This window comes from Pelophylax lessonae, assembly GCF_965119305.1.
Source record: "Pelophylax lessonae genome assembly, chromosome: 13".
NCBI classification, from domain to species: domain Eukaryota; kingdom Metazoa; phylum Chordata; class Amphibia; order Anura; family Ranidae; genus Pelophylax; species Pelophylax lessonae.
In genome coordinates this window covers 206,459,476-206,480,182 of record NC_138780.1, presented here as the reverse complement: position 1 = coordinate 206,480,182, position 20,707 = coordinate 206,459,476, and positions in this window count along the sequence as shown.

Genomic DNA, 20,707 nt, shown 5'->3' with positions numbered 1-20,707 from the left:
GCGTGGGGGACGGGGTATAGGGGGGTGAGTGCGCGTGGGGGACAGGGTATAGGGGGGTGAGCGCCAGTGGGGGACGGGGTATAGGGGGGTGACCGCCAGTGGGGGACGGGGTATAGGGGGGTGAGCGCCAGTGGGGGACGGGGTATTGGGGGCCGAGCGTGCGCGTGGGGGACGGGGTATAGGGGGGTGAGCACGCGGGGGACAGGGTATTGGGGGCCGAGCGCGCGCGTGGGGGACAGGGTATAGGGGGTGAGCGCGCGGGGGACGGGGTATAGGGGGGCTGAGCGTGCGGGAGATGGGGTAAAGGGAGCGCGGCGATCGGCGTGCCCGGCTGGTTTATTGACTTTATGCCACAACGTGTCTAATTTTATTTGTTACGATTAAACCGTTTCCAATGGCGGCAGCGCAGTTTTCTCCCGTGTGTGCGGTCAGTTGCGATCTCGCGGTCCCCCATCTGTCCGGGTGTTGGTTATAAATTGCGGCGTCTCACGGTAAATACCCCCCCCCCCCCCCCGCTCGCTCGGGCTGTCGCTGCGTTGAGTCACGGGCTGTATGATCGGCATGGTGTCACCTCCATTCTTCTTTATTTTTACAGTTGTGAGCATCGCCTTGGAATGCGGGTGTGGAGGGTCCAAGGAGGAACCCGCGGGGACAGTGGATCTGGACGCGGCGCTCAGGGACGGGAGGAGAGCCAGTGAGGAGAATATGCTCCAGGCCGAACGGAGATCTATATATAAATCCTCGCCACTGCAGATTTAATTCAGCCGCCCCGGGGGTGGGGGAGGAAAAGCCGCTGAGAGAGAGAGAGAAAAATTCCGGGAAGAAGAAAAGCATCGTCTCGGCTTTCCTGAATCGGCAAAGTTTTTTTCCGGTGGAATCTGTCGATCGTCTGGTAGAATCATGATGTTTCGGGATCAGGTGGGAATGCTCTCGGGGTGGTTCAAAGGCTGGAACGAATGTGAACAGACCGTGGCTCTGCTCTCCCTCCTGAAGAGGGTCAGCCGGACGCAGGCCAGGTTCCTGCAGATCTGCCTGGAACACTCGCTCATCGATTGTACGGAACTTCACATACTTGAAGGGGAAGCCAACAATCCCGGTGAGTGGACTTTCTTTATGGAACTGTTTTTTGTGAAACCGATAAATGTTGGTAAAGGGATGTTGAATAAACTTTTGACCCTCGCGCTGCTACGCCTGCTGGTGATGTCACTGCCCTGGCAGCTTCCGCCTGGGGCTTCTCGCAGGAGGCAGCTTCCGCCTGAGGCCTCTGGCGGGGGGGGGGGGCAGCTTCCGCCTGGGGCTCCTCGCGGGGGGGGGGGCAGCTTCCACCTGGGGCTGCTCGCGGGGGGGGGGGGGGGGGGCAGCTTCCGCCTGGGGCTTCTCGCAGGAGGCAGCTTCCGCCTGAGGCCTCTGGTGGGGGGGGCAGCTTCCGCCTGGGGCTCCTCGCGGGGGGGGGCAGCTTCCGCCTGGGGCTCCTCGCGGGGGGGGGCAGCTTCCGCCTGGGGCTCCTCGCGGGGGGGGGGGCAGCTTCCGCCTGGGGCTGCTCGCAGGAGGCAGCTTCCGCCTGAGGCCTCTGGCGGCGGGGGGCAGCTTCCGCCTGGGGCTCCTCGCAGGGGGGGGGGGCAGCTTCCGCCTGAGGCCTCTGGCGGGGGGGGGGGGGCAGCTTCCGCCTGGGGCTGCTCGCGCGGGGGGGGGCAGCTTCCGCCTGGGGCTGCTCGCGGGGGGGGCAGCTTCCGCCTGGGGCTGCTCGCGGGCGAGGGGGGGCAGGTTCAGCCTGGTGCGTCCCACAGGCAGGTTCAGCCTGGTGCGCCCCACGGGGGGGGCAGGTTCAGCCTGGTGTGTCCCACAGCGGGGGGGGGGGCAGGTTCAGCCTGGTGCGTCCCACGGGGGGGGGGGGCAGGTTCAGCCTGGTGCGTCCCACAGGGGGGGGGGGGGCAGCTTCAGAAAATGCTGTGCATTCCACAGTCAGGTCCGTCTTTAACGCAGGGCACAAGGGGAAGCTGCCCGGGGCCCAGTCATTGTTGTTAGGCCCAAAGCAGCTGCCCCTTGTGCCCTGCACTGCCTGCGGCTCGCTCACCGGGGCTTAGGGATGCCACAAAAAACAGAGGCCGTATATTTTGCGTCCTACATTTGATCCCAGTTGAGGCGACAGGTTGCGGCAAAGCTTGCAGAAGATGACGACATGCGTTGACCAATCCGATCCACCTGCCATAGTTTTACCTCCCTCACTCTTTGGCGGGCGGACCGGACAGTGTACCGCCGCGCACGTCTCATGTTCTCTGGGCTTTGCTGCAACCTGCTGCCTCCATTGAGATCAATTGTAGTGCAACAAAATATCGCATTTTTGACAGTTTGAAGTGTTTACAGCATTTATCCTTTAAATATTGTCCGGCGACACTTGACGTTCGTTCACCGGGGCTCAGAGATGCTGCAAAAAACGGGGCATACGCATGTATTTTTTGCGGGCTACCATTGGCCTCCACGGAGGCGGCAAAGCCTGGAGAACAGGACATGGTCAGAGCAGACATCACACATTCTGGGGCCCCTTACACAGCTTTAGGCCTGGGCTCTACCAACATTCCTCAGGGCCCGCCCACTGGCCAGCCCACCGAGTCCTTTAGTGCACCCCCTTTTATTTAATATAAGAAAATGAATCCAATCCAGCAAAGAGACATCCACATATATTCAGCAAAGAGACGGCCCAATGAAACAAAAAGCAGCTCAATCCAGTTGAGACATCCCCATATATCTAGCAAAGAGACAGCCCAATCCAGCAGAGACATCCCCATATATCTAGCAAAGAGACAGCCCAATCCAGCAGAGACATCCCCATAGCTCTAGCAAAGAGGCTGCCCAATCCAGCAGAGACATCCCCATAGCTCTAGCAAAGAGGCTGCCCAATCCAGCAGAGACATCCCCATAGATCCAGCAAAGAGGCTGCCCAATCCAGCAGAGACATCCCCATAGATCCAGCAAAGAGGCTGCCCAATCCAGCAGAGACATCCCCATAGCTCTAGCAAAGAGACAGCCCAATCCAGCAGAGACATCCCCATAGCTCTAGCAAAGAGCCCAATCCAGCAAAAAAGCAGCCCAATCCAGCAGAGACATCCCCCTATATCTAGCAAAGAGACAGCCCAATCCAGCAAAAAAGCAGCCCAATCCAGCAGAGACATCCCCTTATATCTAGCAAAAAATCGGCCCAATCCAGCAGAGACATCCCCATAGCTCTAGCAAAGAGACAGCCCAGTTCAGCAAAAAATCGGCCCAATCCAGCAGAGGCATCCCCATATATCTAGCAAAGAGACAGCCCAATCCAGCAGAGACATCCCCATAGCTCTAGCAAAGAGGTGGCCCAATCCAGCAGAGACATCCCCATATATCTAGGAAAAAAGCGGCCCAATTAAGCAGAGACATCCCCATAGCTCTAGCAAAGAGACAGCCTAATCCAGCAAAAAAGCGGCCCAATCCTGCAGAGACATCCCCATGTATCTAGCAAAGAGATGGCCCAATCCAGCAGAGACATCCCCATAGCTCTAGCAAAGAGACAGCCTAATCCAGCAGAGACATCCCCATATATCTAGCAAAGAGACAGCCTAATCCAGCGAAAAAGCGGCCCAATCCTGCAGAGACATCCCCATGTATCTAGCAAAGAGACAGCCCAATCCAGTAAAAAAGCGGACCAATCCAGCAGAGACATCCCCATAGCTCTAGCAAAGAGACAGCCCAATCCAGCAGAGACATCCCCATAGCTCTAGCAAAGAGACTCCTCAATCCAGCAAACATGCCCAGAATGTTGAGAATGAGACACCAGCGCTTGTGCATGCGCAGAGTGTTGCAGGCGGTGTGCGATCAGGGAGAATGATGGTGATCTCAGCCTGCATTAAGGCTCGGCTCACACTGCTGCGACTTGAGAGTTCAAAGTCACATGACAAGTCGCACCCCATTAACTGCAATAGAACCGTTCTTGGACCGACTGGTTCCTGCACTTTAAGGTGACGTCATCACGACTTGCATTGACTTCTTAATGAAATCACAAGATGCAATGAAGTTGGGGCAGTGTGAACTGAGGCTAAGTCCATGTTTCAGAAGTAGCGAGCGCAGCGCATCCTCCAATCAGAACACAGATGATTGCGCTTGCTGCGAGCGGTCTTCTAAATAAGAAATGAAAAGTGAGTGATTCGGGGCGTACAGAGAGGCGGGGTAATGAGGCGCAGCGGTCTGTGCGTTTTTTGGTCGGTCAGCTTCCTATGATGTCATGCAAACTATCTGCAATGTCTGTTGGAAGCGGCAGTGCAATAAGGTGATGTGGACGTCAGATCGCGCTGCGCCAATGTTTAGGAATTGCGCGAAGGTTTTCGCAAACGTCTGATCAATGCGGCGCTAAAACCAAAAACCGGAAAAACGTTTGAATTTCTTTCTTGTGACTCGTTTTTATAATTGGAGAGCGCAGAGGTTTTATTAATCCTTGGAGGTATTGGTTCAATCCCTGGTGACCTACCGGCGGCCCGGGGGCCGCATGCTGCCCTTTGACACCTATTGTGTGTTCTGTAGGGATGAGGTCCACCCCCCACCCCAAACTCCTCAATCCGTGTCGCTATGGAGATGGTGGTCTGAGATGGGGAACATGCTGCAGCAGACAGAGCCATTAGACTTGATAATATGAGGTTAGTAGATATGTTGTTACCTATTTATAAATCGATGTTCTTCGCTCTCGCTACTATCTGCTGGGGGCTCAGGGCCACACAAGTGGCAAAGGTGCGGCACCAAGGAGGTTAGTGTTACTTTTTTTGTGGCAATTACTAGCCTGCCATGGTGTTCTAGTATTTGTAAGATCCCTGCTGGGCCTTCAGGTTTCCTCATAGGATTCCTGCCTGGTCTTCCAAGGTTCCTTGCTGGTTCTTCAGGATATGTGCTTTTGGCCTTCTAGGATTCCTTGCAGGACCCTTGCCAGTTCTTCCAGGATTTCTGCTTTGGCCTTCTAGGCCACCTTGCAAGATCCCTGCCGGACTTTCCAGAATTCCTTGGACTTCTGCTACCTCCCAGGACTACCATAGTTCCCAGTAAGGATGCTGGACGTATCCTCTGACCTGAAGGGTATTAGGAGTCCAGCCTTGGCAGTGTCTGGTGCTGTCTTCTCACCAGCTACCGGAGAGCTGAAGAGCTATAACACTTGCCTGATAGTTGACCCAGATTGACCGAACTACCCTCTCTTCCTGCCGTGACCTCTGCCTGGACCTGACTATTCTCCTGTCCACGGCACCGTGAACAGTCTCTGTACCACAGGGCTTCTGTCCCAGCAACCCTTTGGTGGGGTGATCTTGATGGCTGTGATCTGGTGCCACTTTGTAGCAAAGAAAACTGGGGAATACTAGGGGTACCAGTCCATCTCCACCATTGGGAGCTCTGGTGGAGACCAACTGGTGCTTGACCTTGACGCCTTGGTTGAGCCCATGTCACCTGCCAGGGGGCACCATAACATAATCCCAGAGGTGTTCAGGACTCAAGTTCCTCCACCCCAAACTCCTCAACCAGTGTCGCTATGGAGATGCTGGTCTGCAATGGTGTTAAGTTTAGTCGTTCAAATGGACATCTACGCCAATCAGGTTTGCATTCGTCTCCATATGTTTACTCAGAATATGCGCCATACAGCCGTACAACGGTTCACATAATCCTCCAACGGATATGTGACACAGATTACATTTTGGTTACAGCTTTTATACATAACTTTTACATGAGAGTTTATGAGAGGCATAGGTCCAAGAAATTGGTTATACAAGATTTCACAATACATACAGTGCCTTGCGAAAATATTCGACCCCCCCCCCCCCCCCCTTGAACTTTGCGACCTTTCAGGCTTCAAACATAAAGATATAAAACTGTAATTTTTTGCCAAGAATCAACAACAAGTGGGACACAATCATGAAGTGGAACGAAATTTATTGGATATTTCAAACTTTGTTAACAAATAAAAAACTGAAAAAATTGGGCGTGCAAAACTATTCAGCCCCTTTACTTTCAGTGCAGCAAACTCTCTCCAGAAGTTCAGTGAGGATCTCTGAATGATCCAATGTTGACCTAAATGACTAATGATGATAAATAGAATCCACCTGTGTGTAATCAAGTCTCCGTATAAATGCACCTGCACTGTGATAGTCTCAGAGGTCCGTTTATAGCGCAGAGAGCATCATGAAGAACAAGGAACACACCAGGCAGGTCAGAGATACTGTTGTGGAGAAGTTTAAAGCCGGATTTGGATACAAAAAGATTTCCCAAGCTTTAAACATCCCAAGGAGCACTGTGCAAGCGATAATATTGAAATGGAAGGAGTATCAGACCACTGCAAATCTACGAAGACCTGGCCGTCCCTCTAAACTTTCAGCTCATACAAGGAGAAGACTGATCAGAGATGCAGCCAAGAGGCCCATGATCACTCTGGATGAACTGCAGAGATCTACAGCTGAGGTGGGAGACTCTGTCCATAGGACAACAATCAGTCTTATACTGCACAAATCTGCCCTTTATGGAAGAGTGGCAAGAAGAAAGACATTTCTTAAAGATATCCATAAAAAGTGTTGTTTAAAGTTTGCCACAAGCCACCTGGGAGACACCAAACATGTGGAAGAAGGAGCTCTGCTCAGATGAAACCAAAATCAAACTTTTTGGCAACAATGCAAAACGTTATGTTTGGCGTAAAAGCAACACCGCTCATCACCCTGAACACACCATCCCCACTGTGAAACATGGTGGTGGCAGCATCATGGTTTGGGCCTGCTTTTCTTCAGCAGGGACAGGGAAGATGGTTAAAATTGATGGGAAGATGGATGGAACCAAATACAGGACCATTCTGGAAGAAAACCTGATGGAGTCTGCAAAAGACCTGAGACTGGGACGGAGATTTGTCTTCCAACAAGACAATGATCCAAAACATAAAGCAAAATCTACAATGGAATGGTTCACAAATAAACATATCCAGGTGTTAGAATGGCCAAGTCAAAGTCCAGACCTGAATCCAATCGAGAATCTGTGGAAAGAACTGAAAACTGCTGTTCACAAACGCTCTCCATCCAACCTCACTGAGCTCGAGCTGTTTTGCAAGGAGGAATGGGCAAAAATTTCAGTCTCTCGATATGCAAAACTGATAGAGACATACCCCAAGCGACTTACAGCTGTAATCGCAGCAAAAGGTGGCCCTACAAAGTATTAACTTAAGGGGGCTGAATAATTTTGCACACCCAATTTTTCAGTTTTTTATTTGTTAAAAAAGTTTGAAATATCCAATAAATTTCGTTCCACTTCATGATTGTGTCCCACTTATTGTTGATTCTTCACAAACAATTACAGTTTTTTATATAGTTATTTTTGAAGCCTGAAATGTGGCAAAAGGTCGACAAGTTCAAGGGGGCCGAATACTTTCGCAAGGCGCTGTATCTTGACAATGGGGAACATGCTTTATTTTTGTAGACTTTTTTTGGCTTCTAATGCTGGCCGGTTACAGAACTGTCAAAAAGTTGCATTTTTCTGTGCTGAAATGGGAACTTTTACGTAGAGTTGAGAACGTTCACTGGTGGCTCTTTTATGAACGTCTGTTTTGTATTTCTTTACATTTTGGATGTGTTTTTGATATGAGCACCAACACGTTTCCTGTTGTCCTGTTTGACCGGTCACGCTGTTGCGTCATTTTTCACCTCTTCTGAACGTTCTACTGGAAGGGGCGTTATTTTCTTGGCTCTTTTGTCACCCTCTGCCGAGCGTTCCTTCTCTCCTCTGTCGCTCTGCGTCTTCTGTATCCGCTATGTTGGTGACTTTCTTCGCCGGCTCCCTTGCAGCTCCTTCTGGAATCACTGAGGCAGGTCACGTAGAGTCTGGATTTTCGAGGCTTTTTGGCAAGCCTTGCTAACTTTCTCTTTAAATAACGTGCTGCATAAACATGCAATTACTACTCCCAGCAGATTATTTTCTGATGTGTGTTTAACATGGTGGATTAAAGGCGGGGGGGGGGGGGAGTGACGGCATGACTAGTTATTTCTCCTGAATGGGGGGATGAGTTCCCTGACGGAGTCTCAGCGTTATTTTTTTTCTTATGAATGGAATCATCCAGCATTTCCTTTTTAACCTGCCAACTACCACCTCGGGTTTTTATTATGTCTCGGACCTGTGCCCTTTCTCTGATTGGAACACAAAGGCGATGTGAGTCGGGGGGTTCGATTGCTGGTGTCTTTGTACTGTGTGAAATTCCTCGGGCCTAGCCTGCTGCAGTATATATGCAACAGAGCTCCCAGTGTTTGCACTCAGCGAAGAATGCGGTAGGAATCCGTCCCAGCTGTTCTGTAATAGAGCCTGCCTGCTTTGGCAGCTGCTGCGTCTGCCAGCGAGGAGTCAGGAAGGCCACTTTTTGGGATGGGGATCTGGCTGTAGGGCTGAGAAGATGGTTGGCTGTGTAGGCGTAGTCCTGCAGCTTGGCTGTTGGCCGGGTGTCCCATAAACATGTTTGGTTAGGCTTATAAGTCTGTATTTGGGACAGGGATAGAAACCTACCTGACCTGTTGAGAGCCTAAAACTCTCTTCTTATAGACGCCCTTGAAACCGGCAGGGGACCAGTTGGCCACCCCTTGAAACCGGCAGGGGACCAGTTGTTGTCCCCCCCCCCCCCCCCCTAAAACCCACTGGGGACTAGCTAATCACCCCTGAAACCAGCTGTGGACCAGTTGATGCCCCCCCCCCCCACCCCTAAAACCCGCTGGAGACCAGATGCCCTGGATGATGACTTTGAGTCATTGGCATGGAAAACAAGACAGCACCCAATAGCAGAGTGCCAATGTATATAATGAGCCCAGAGATCCTAAGCAGAAAATGGCATTAAAGAAAACCTTGTCAATTCAGTACTAATTCACTCCTTGGGTGCCGGAGGAATATGATTTGCTGCCACCTTTGCCCTTTCCGCTAAGTTCTTTGAAAGATGAAGTCCATAAAGGGAAGCCTCCACCGCCCCCTGCAACTAATCCAGGGGCTTCTTCAGTGCTGAGTAGGAAGGTCATTTAGGTGTTCACATTGTTGATAAAAACCATGGACACTTCCTATTGGCTCCTCTGGTGAGGTCCTGACTGCTCCACCAACCTCACCTTGCCCTTTCCGCTAAGTCCTTGAAAGATGAAGTCCATGAAGGGAAGCCTCCACCGCCCCCTGTAACTAATCCAGGGGCTTCTTCAGTGCTGAGTAGGAAGGTCCTATTAGGTGCTCACATTGTTAATAACATGGATACTTCCTATTGGCTCCTCGGGTGAGGGTCTCACGAGGTTCTGACTCCCCCGGTGAGGGTCTCACGAGGTTCTGACTCCCCCGGTGAGGGTCACACGAGGTTCTGGCTCCCCCGGTGAGGGTCACGACGAGGTTCTGGCTCCCCCGGTGAGGGTCACACGAGGTTCTGGCTCCCCCGGTGAGGGTCACACGAGGTTCTGGCTCCCCCGGTGAGGGTCACACGAGGTTCTGGCTCCCCCGGTGAGGGTCACACGAGGTTCTGGCTCCCCCGGTGAGGGTCACACGAGGTTCTGGCTCCCCCGGTGAGGGTCACACGAGGTTCTGGCTCCCCCGGTGAGGGTCACACGAGGTTCTGGCTCCCCCGGTGAGGGTCACACGAGGTTCTGGCTCCCCCGGTGAGGGTCTCCCGTGGTCCTGGCTCCCCCGGGCGGGGTCTCCCGTGGTCCTGGCTCCCCCGGGCGGGGTCTCCCGTGGTCCTGGCTCCCCCGGGCGGGGTCTCCCGTGGTCCTGGCTCCCCCGGGCAGGGTCTCCCGTGGTCCTGGCTCCCCCGGGCAGGGTCTCCCGTGGTCCTGGCTCCCCCGGGCAGGGTCTCCCGTGGTCCTGGCTCCCCCGGGCAGGGTCTCCCGTGGTCCTGGCTCCCCCGGGCAGGGTCTCCCGTGGTCCTGGCTCCCCCGGGCAGGGTCTCCCGTGGTCCTGGCTCCCCCGGGCAGGGTCTCCCGTGGTCCTGGCTCCCCCGGGCAGGGTCTCCCGTGGTCCTGGCTCCCCCGGGCAGGGTCTCCCGTGGTCCTGGCTCCCCTGGGCAGGGTCTCACGAGGTCCTGGCTCCCCTGGGGAGGTTCTGGCTTCTCCGCTGACCTCAGCATTACTAATGTATGCTGTTGTGGTGAAGGTTGGCAGGAGGACCAATGATTGTTAGAAGGTCACAAGAGATTGACACTCCCTGAAGTGTTATTTATTTTTTAATGCCCTTTGGGGGACAGTCTCTCAAGAACAGGGCAGGTATCAGTGCTCCTCAGGTTTTAGTGTATGAACCTAGCCAGTGATGGGGAACCTTGGCACCCCAGATGTTTTGGAACTACATTTCCCATGATGCTCGTGTACTCTGTAGTGCAGTTGAGCATCATGGGAAATGTATTTCCAAAACATCTGGGGTGCCAACTTGGTTTGCCATCACAGACATAGACTGGCCTTGCAGAAGAAAGCATTGCTTCCCTTCCCCCGTCTTTCCCCAGTGCTCCGATTAGCATATTTTGACATCACAAGGTGACTGGGTGCAGCAGGGGGCTGATCTGTGTTAGACATTTGTGAACACCACCAAGAACAACTGCAAACCAGCATTGGCTCATGTGAAAACCTGTGTGGTAAATGCAAAGTGCTGCACATGCTTAAAGAGCTGCAACTGTCAGATGTGCGCACGCTCACTCCTTTTTTATCCTCCGTCCTGATTTGCAGATTCAGAGGCACATCTATAATGTAGATTGGTTCTTTCTGGTCAGGTCATGTCCTGCTCTGCGTCTCTGCGGTGTGACTGGAGATGAGGATTTTTTTTGCATTTTTTTTTTTTTTTTTTTTTTTTTTGTTATGAGACGATGAAGGATGAATAGCGGGGAAACGAGCCGTCCGAAATGATATCCAGCGCGCCGCAGCGTACAGAACATTCAGCATTCAGCTGAACGGGCCCAACTTTCCATTCCTGGGTGGAATGCCGGACATCTGCAATAAGAGAAAAGTGAGGAGAGCTGGGTAATCTCCCCCCCCCCCCCCAATAACTGATCTGTGTAATATTGATCATAATTTTTATTATACAAAATATTATAATAAAAACTATGATTAATCATTCATTATTTTTATTATTAAAAAAAAAAAAACAATTATGGTAAATATAACCTGTTTATCATTGATAATCATCATCCTAAATATTTCATAATTGTTAATAATTTTGATTATAAAAATGTTTAATTTTTATAATAAAAATGATTATATTAAATATTATTTTAGTCATATTTTAAAATAATCAAAAAAATGTGTTTTATTATTGATTTAGTCCTCAATTTTTGCCTGACGATCCTATCAGTAACTCGCTTCTGTCCTGTTGACACTGGATTTGTGGCAGAATAAAAAATAACAAAAAAAAAAACTTCCCTCTTCATGGATGTATGTGGGGTATATATTGAATAATAGGAACTCTTCTTGAACTACATGTCAACCCTTTTTTTTTTTTTGGGGGGGGGGGGGGGGTTGGGAAAGGTGTGTGTGTGTGTGTGTGTGTGTTTGTTTGTGTGTTTGTTTGTTTTATATTTTTTTTTTTATATAATAATTTTTTTTTTATTATATATTTTTATTGTATAATAAAAAAAAAAAATTTATATATATATATATATATATATATTATAATATTTATTTATTTTTTTTTATTTTTTTTTTTTTTTAGGGGGGGGGGTGGTGGTGGTGTTCTGGCCACTTAAATGGTTTTGCCCGTCGGTATGCACAGATTTCATTATTCTCGGCGTGCTGTGGTGACCTGTTGCCGGCCTGCTGCTAATTTATGTAAATGATATAAAGCCGGGCGACTAAAGCAGACTGCGCCGTTCTCCTCCCTTGTGCAGTAATTAGGATGAGGAAGCGTGAAGGGAAGGCGACATTGGAGCGTTGCTCGCGGTGTGCGTTGCTCTACATCTTTCGGGGCTGTAATGATAGACGGCTCCGGGGTGACACGTTCCCGGGGGGGGGGGGGGGGGTAAATGCTGACAAGTCCTGTTCTGCTAAATTTAAAATATATATATATATATATTACACAGATCGGGACTTGTCAGCATTTACTAAAATCTGTAAAAAAAAAAAATTCGACATAGATCTAGATATATATAATTATTTTTCATGAATCCAATCTGTGTATCAAAGTGAATACAAATAAGCGTCTCCAATGCCGTCTTCCCTTGATTTGTTGTGAATATGAAGCCCTTTGCATTCAGTCAGCAGTAACCCAGAATCAACTCGAGCGCCATTGTCCTTAACCAGTGACGAGTGAGCGTACCCCCCCCCCCCCAAAACATGTTGATGGGGGGCCTCTTCCCACCACCCTAGCTGGTGGATGTGGGGGGGTCTGCAGCAGGGGGCTTATCAGAATCATGAAAGGACAAGGGGTCCCGGATCCCACCCTCTATGTTTAAAGGGCAAAATCCATACCAGATCCTGATCCGAGCATGCAGGCAGGTCAGGAAAGGGGGGGATGAGTGAGCTCCCCCCTAAACTATACCAGTCCACATGCCCTCAACATGGGGGGGCTGCTTGTGGGCCCCAAAGCACCTTGTCCCCATGTTGATGAGGGGCCTCCTCCCCACAACCCTAGCTGGTGGATGTGGGGGTCTGCAGGCAGGGGGCTTATCAGAATCCTGAAAGGACAAGGGGGTCCAGATCCCACCCTCTCCATGTGAATGAGTATAGGGCATGGGCCCCCCCCCAAATCCATACCAGATCCTGATCCGAGTATGGAGGCAGATCAGGAAAGGGGATGGGGGGGATGAGCGAGGCCCCCGCCCCCCTTGAACTATACCAGGCCACATGCCCTCAAGTTTGGGGGGGGGTGTTTGTGGGCTCCAAAGAACCTTGTTCCGGTGTTTTGAGAACAAGGGCCTCCTCCCCACAACCCTAGCTGGTGGTTGTGGGGGGTCTGCGGGCTGGGGGGGCTTATCAGAATCTGGAAGCCTCCTTTAACAAAGAAGCCCAATCTGGCCACCACCACTGCCCTGATAAAAGGGAAAATAAACCTCCAGTCCGGCGTCTGACAGCTCCTAAATAACTAAGGGGTGATGCCATTGGGTGTCACCGACCCAGCATGCCCTCAGTTTGTGATGTCACAAGGGGGCAGTGACAACTGAGGTGGTAACTTTTTTTTTTTTTTTTTTTTTTTTTTTTTACAGAATTTTTTAAATTCCTAGACTTTTTGTGGTAATCTCATGTGACATCATGTGACGTTTTATACTGGAAATACCGCTATATTATTCTCTGGGGTGTCTGCTTTCAGAAAATATACAGTGAGTGTTTGGGGGGTTTGATGTAATGTTCAGGCCTAAAATTATTTCGTTTTAACGTGTGCAAAAAATCGCTCTGGCAGTGAAAGATTTTAACTTTGTGTGTGTTGGGTCCGTCTCCCCTCCCCTCCCCCAGTGATCAGGCTGTACATTGTAACTAAGGTGAGAGCCTGCAGCAGGGGCTGATCTGTGTCAGACATTTGTGAGCTGAGCCACAGCCAAGAACTGCACAGGAATTGCATGATTGTGTCCTCTCTGAGCCGCCATCTCTGTCCAGGAAGTCAATGAAGACCCCGGATAGAGACCCCATATCGCTCCAGGTGGAAATGCCTTCAGAAATCCTCACAGTAACAGGAGAGGTGCAGGGGGCGGGGCTCAGTGTGCAAGGCTTGTAGAGCAAAAAGTGCGCCTGGACAGCTGCACTCCAATGCAAATATTTATTGTAAAGAGGAAAAAATACCACAGAATACAGAGGTACGGATCAAAGACAGCTGACGCGTTTCACTCTAACAGTGCTTCATCACCGCTAATATCTGGCAGTGTTATACTTGATGAATATTGCCGGTCCCGGGTCCAGTTTAGGAATCTTCAATGTTTTGTGTTCATTAGCTGCACCAATGACGGAGCATTGAAGCCAGAAACAGCCAGGCATGCAGCATGTTCAGGCGTTGATCAGGGACAGCTCTGTATCTGAGGACGCGCTGGGATCGGATTGCAGCCATTTGTTGGGTTTTATTTTTATCTGCTGTTGACTCAAAATCTATGGGTGAGCGCTGAGTCATGTGCAACGCCGGCTCCGCACAATGGGATGACTGCGCTCGGCACGCAGGCTGACAATTACATCGCCGCTATATAAAGATCACAGGCCTGCCGATTCATCCTCCGTTCCTCCATCTCCCTCATCCTCCGTTCCTCCATACCCTCCGTCCTCCTTCTCATCCACCCTCCTCTCTGTGTCCTCCATCCCCCCCCCCTCCGCTCTCTGTGTCCTCCGTCCCCCCCCCGCTCTCTGTGTCCTCCGTCCCCCCTCCGCTCTCTGTGTCCTCCGTCCCCCCTCCGCTCTCTGTGTCCTCCGTCCCCCCTCCGCTCTCTGTGTCCTCCGTCCCCCCTCCGCTCTCTGTGTCCTCCGTCCCCCCTCCGCTCTCTGTGTCCTCCGTCCCCCCTCCGCTCTCTGTGTCCTCCGTCCCCCCTCCGCTCTCTGTGTCCTCGGTCCCCCCTCCGCTCTCTGTGTCCTCGGTCCCCCCTCCGCTCTCTGTGTCCTCGGTCCCCCCTCCGCTCTCTGTGTCCTCCGTCCCCCCCCCCTCCGCTCTCTGCGTCCTCGGTCCCCCCCCCTCCGCTCTCTGTGTCCTCGGTCCCCCCCTTCTCCGCTCTCTGTGTCCTCGGTCCCCCCCCCCTCCGCTCTCTGTGTCCTCGGTCCCCCCCTTCTCCGCTCTCTGTGTCCTCCGTCCCCCCTCCGCTCTCTGTGTCCTCCGTCCCCCCCCCCCTCCGCTCTGTGTCCTCCGTCCCCTCCCCCTCCGCTCTCTGTGTCCTCAGTCCCCCCTCCGCTCTCTGTGTCCTCGGTCCCCCCTCCGCTCTCTGTGTCCTCGGTCCCCCCTCCGCTCTCTGTGTCCTCGGTCCCCCCTCCGCTCTCTGTGTCCTCGGTCCCCCCTCCGCTCTCTGTGTCCTCGGTCCCCCCTCCGCTCTCTGTGTCCTCCGTCCCCCCCCCCTCCGCTCTCTGTGTCCTCCGTCCCCCCCCCCTCCGCTCTCTGCGTCCTCGGTCCCCCCCCCCTCCGCTCTCTGTGTCCTCGGTCCCCCCCCCTCCGCTCTCTGTGTCCTCGGTCCCCCCCTTCTCCGCTCCCTGTGTCCTCCGACCCCCTCGCCCTCTGTCCACCTCTGTACTCCATCTCTCCCCCCTCGCCCTCTGTGTCCTCCGCCCCCTCCGTCCTCCATCTCTCCCCACTCTGTCCTCCATGCCCCTCCGTCCCCTCTGCTCTTCGTCTCCTCCGTCGTCCTGCATCCTGTAACATTCTTACCTTATGTTCTTTTCCCCCTCGAGGTGTCCTGAGGAAGAGCTCAACTGTGAAACACGTTGAATCAGAGGGATCGATTGATCTATCACCAGACTTGGGGGATCCCTCAAGAATCTGGAAGTAGACACTACTACTCCATCAATACTATACCACTATTACACTACTACTCCATCAATACTATGCCACTATTACACTACTACTCCATCAATACTATGCCACTATTACACTACTACTCCATCAATACTATACCACTATTACACTACTACTCCATCAATACTATACCACTATTACACTACTACTCCATCAATACTATACCACTATTACACTACTACTCCATCAATACTATACCACTATTACACTACTACTCCACCAATACTATACCACTATTACACTACTACTCCACCAATACTATTACACTACTACTCCATCAATACTATACCACTATTACACTACTACTCCAATACTATGCCACTATTATACTACTACTCCATCAATACTATACCACTATTACACTACTACTCCATCAATACTATACCACTATTACACTACTACTCCATCAATACTATACCACTATTACACTACTACTCCATCAATACTATGCCACTATTACACTACTACTCCATCAATACTATGCCACTATTACACTACTACTCCATCAATACTATACCACTATTACACTACTACTCCACCAATACTATACCACTATTACACTACTACTCCATCAATACTATACCACTATTACACTACTACTCCATCAATAATATACCACTATTACACTACTACTCCATCAATACTATGCCACTATTATACTACTACTCCATCAATACTATACCACTATTACACTACTACTCCATCAATACTATGCCACTATTACACTACTACTCCATCAATACTATACCACTATTACACTACTACTCCATCAATACTATGCCACTATTACACTACTACTCCATCAATACTAAGCCACTATTACACTACTACTCCATCAATACTATACCACTATTACACTACTACTCCATCAATACTATACCACTATTACACTACTACTCCATCAATACTAAGCCACTATTACACTACTACTCCATCAATACTATACCACTATTACACTACTACTCCATCAATACTATACCACTATTACACTACTACTCCATCAATACTATACCACTATTACACTACTACTCCATCAATACTATACCACTATTACACTACTACTCCATCAATACTATACCACTATTACACTACTACTCCATCAATACTATACCACTATTACACTACTACTCCATCAATACTATGCCACTATTACACTACTACTCCATCAATACTATACCACTATTACACTACTACTCCACCAATACTATACCACTATTACACTACTACTCCATCAATACTATACCACTATTACACTACTACTCCATCAATACTATACCACTATTACACTACTACTCCATCAATACTATACCACTATTACACTACTACTCCATCAATACTATACCACTATTACACTACTACTCCACCAATACTATACCACTATTACACTACTACTCCATCAATACTATACCACTATTACACTACTACTCCATCAATACTATACCACTATTACACTACTACTCCATCAATACTATTACACTACTACTCCATCAATACTATACCACTATTACACTACTACTCCATCAATACTATGCCACTATTACACTACTACTCCATCAATACTATGCCACTATTACACTACTACTCCATCAATACTATGCCACTATTACACTACTACTCCATCAATACTATACCACTATTACACTACTACTCCATCAATACTATACCACTATTACACTACTACTCCATCAATACTATACCACTATTACACTACTACTCCATCAATACTATACCACTATTACACTACTACTCCATCAATACTATGCCACTATTACACTACTACTCCATCAATACTAAGCCACTATTACACTACTACTCCATCAATACTATACCACTATTACACTACTACTCCACCAATACTATACCACTATTACACTACTACTCCATCAATACTATACCACTATTACACTACTACTCCATCAATACTATACCACTATTACACTACTACTCCATCAATACTATACCACTATTACACTACTACTCCATCAATACTATACCACTATTACACTACTACTCCATCAATACTATACCACTATTACACTACTACTCCATCAATACTATACCACTATTACACTACTACTCCATCAATACTATGCCACTATTACACTACTACTCCATCAATACTATACCACTATTACACTACTACTCCATCAATACTATACCACTATTACACTACTACTCCATCAATACTATACCACTATTACACTACTACTCCATCAATACTATACCACTACTACTCCATCAATACTATACCACTATTACACTACTACTCCATCAATACTATACCACTATTACACTACTACTCCATCAATACTATACCACTATTACACTACTACTCCACCAATACTATACCACTATTACACTACTACTCCATCAATACTATACCACTATTACACTACTACTCCATCAATACTATACCACTATTACACTACTACTCCATCAATACTATACCACTATTACACTACTACTCCATCAATACTATACCACTATTACACTACTACTCCATCAATACTATACCACTATTACACTACCACTTCTCCACTACAGTGGTGTCCTCTAGATTCTACTAGAAATGCATTTTCTCAATGAATACAAAGCGTTCTCTGATTGGACGAAGTAGAGAGCATTCAAATCAATCTCTGAATTCACAGTGCAGGGGGGGGGGGGAGCCACTCAGCATGGGACCTGGAATCTAGTGGAGATCACTGTGGTGGTGTGGTGGGGGGTGTAGTAGCTGTGTAGTTGTGTAGTGGGGGGGTGTAGTAGCTGTATAGTGGTGGGGGATGTAGTGGTGTGGGGTGGGGGGGTGTAGTAGTGGTGGGGGATGTAGTAGCTGTGTAGTGATGGGGGATGTAGTAGCTGTGTAGTGATGGGGGATGTAGTAGCTGTGTAGTGGTGGGGGATGTAGTAGCTGTGTAGTGGTGGGGGATGTAGTAGCTGTGTAGTGGTGGGGGATGTAGTAGCTGTGTAGTGGTGGGGGATGTAGTAGCTGTGTAGTAGTGGTGTCTATACAGTGATTTCCAGCTTCTAGAAGGATCTCACAGGTCTGCAATGCACATAGTTGGTCCGAGCTGAAACTATTTATCAATCTTCATACCTGGAATTCTTCAATAATCAGGATTTGTAATAGATATTAGAGAAGAGCTGCGATAATATGAAAAGTGATACTTTAACCCCCCCCCCTTGTGTTCCTCCTGCCTCCCAGCGTCCTGTCATTTGGGGGGGGGGGGGGGATGGACATGCAGGAACATGAAACATGCTGATAACATGGATGCTCACGGCTGTCTCGTGTCCAACAAGGTTTGAGCAGTGGAAGCCAAAATCTGGCTGCGGGGCCCCCTCTGATCTTCAGTGTTCGGTCTGAAGGCCCCAGAGACTCTGCAGGGGCCCCTGTGTATTGAATGAGCCATATGAGAGCTGATGGCACAAGAGACTCTGCTGGGCCCCTATGGAAGGAGCATATGGGGGATGCTGGCCTCAGACTCTGCTGGCCCCTGTGTATGGAAGGAGCCGTATGGTAGCTGATGGTCCTGGAGACTCCTCTGGGGTCCCTGCATATAGAAGGAGCAAATGAAAGCTCCCAGTGGTCTGCCATGATGGGGGGGGGGGGGGGGTTAAACTTAGAGGAGCCCAAGAGAAGTTCACCCTGATAGTTCTGTTAGTGAGCCAACTGAGTATCAACAGACTGCAAAGTACGGGGCGATATTACCGGAGAATCATGGGGACTTGGGGGACAATTTCCAACTTTATCTTTTCCTTCTATTACCCAATGGTTGTCCAATCTCTGATTCTTTTGGAATTTAGACAGACATACATACGGTATAGGAAGCACTTAGTGTAGCCAATCTTCTTCTTGTGTGTGGGGTTAGTTTGGCCCCCGGGAAATGCCACCCTCCAGTCCAGCATCTGATCCCTGGACAGGGATTTTCTGTTTTTGGCTCTATTAGACTCCATTGGGGGTCTGTGGACTTATTTTTTCTCAGTGAAGGAAGGTATTGGCTGGGCCTGTCAGGGGGTTGTTTGGCTCCTGCAAGCCCCAGGCCCCCTATAATGTAGAATACCATTGAAAAAAGTGGGCGAGTCTTTTCCATATTCCCTTTTGCCTTTCATCCGGACCACCAAAGTAAGGAGCATTCTTCCCACTGACCCCCCCCCCAATGTAAGGGACGTCCTTCCCACTGACCCCCTCTCCCATGTAAGGGACGTCCTTCCCACTGACCCTCCCCCCCCAATGTAAGGAACGTCCTTCCCACTGACCCCCCCCCCCCCCAATGTAAGGGACGTCCTTCCCACTGACCCCCCCCCCAATGTAAGGGACGTCCTTCCCACTGACCCCCTCTCCCATGTAAGGGACGTCCTTCCCACTGACCCTCCCCCCCCAATGTAAGGAACGTCCTTCCCACTGACCCCCCCCCCCCCCCAATGTAAGGGACGTCCTTCCCACTGACCCCCCTCCAATGTAAGGGACGTCCGTCCCACTGACCACCCCCCCCCCCAATGTAAGGGACGTCCTTCCCACTGACCCCCCCCAATGTAAGGGACGTCCGTCCCACTGACCACCCCCCCCCCCAATGTAAGGGACGTCCTTCCCACTGACCCCCCTCCAATGTAAGGGACGTCCGTCCCACTGACCACCCCCTCCAATGTAAGGGACATCGTTCCCACTGCCCCCCCCCAATGTAAGGAGCATTCTTCACACTGACCCCCCCCCCAATGTAAGGGGCATCCTTCCCACTGACCACCCCCCCCTCCCTCCAATGTAAGCGACGTCCTTCCCGCTGACCCCCCCCCCCCAATTTAAGGGATGTCCTTCCCGATGACTCCCCCCCCCCCCCCCCCAATTTAAGGGGCGTCCTTCCCAGTAACCCCCCCATTGTAAGGGGCTTGCTTCCTGACCCCCCCCCAATGTAAGGGATGTCCTTCCCACTGACCCCCCCCCCCAATGTAAGGGACGTCCTTCCCACTGACCCCCCCCCCCCCAATGTAAGGGACGTCCTTCCCACTGACCCCCCCCCCCAATGTAAGGGACGTCCTTCCCACTGACCCCCCCCCCCCCAATGTAAGGGACGTCCTTCCCACTGACCCCCCCCCCCCAATGTAAGGGACATCCTTCCCACTGACCCCCCCCAATGTAAGGGACGTCCTTCCCACTGACCCCCCCCCAATGTAAGGGACGTCCTTCCCACTGACCCCCCCTCCCATGTAAGGGACGTCCTTCCCACTGACCCTCCCCCCCCAATGTAAGGGACGTCCTTCCCACTGACCCCCC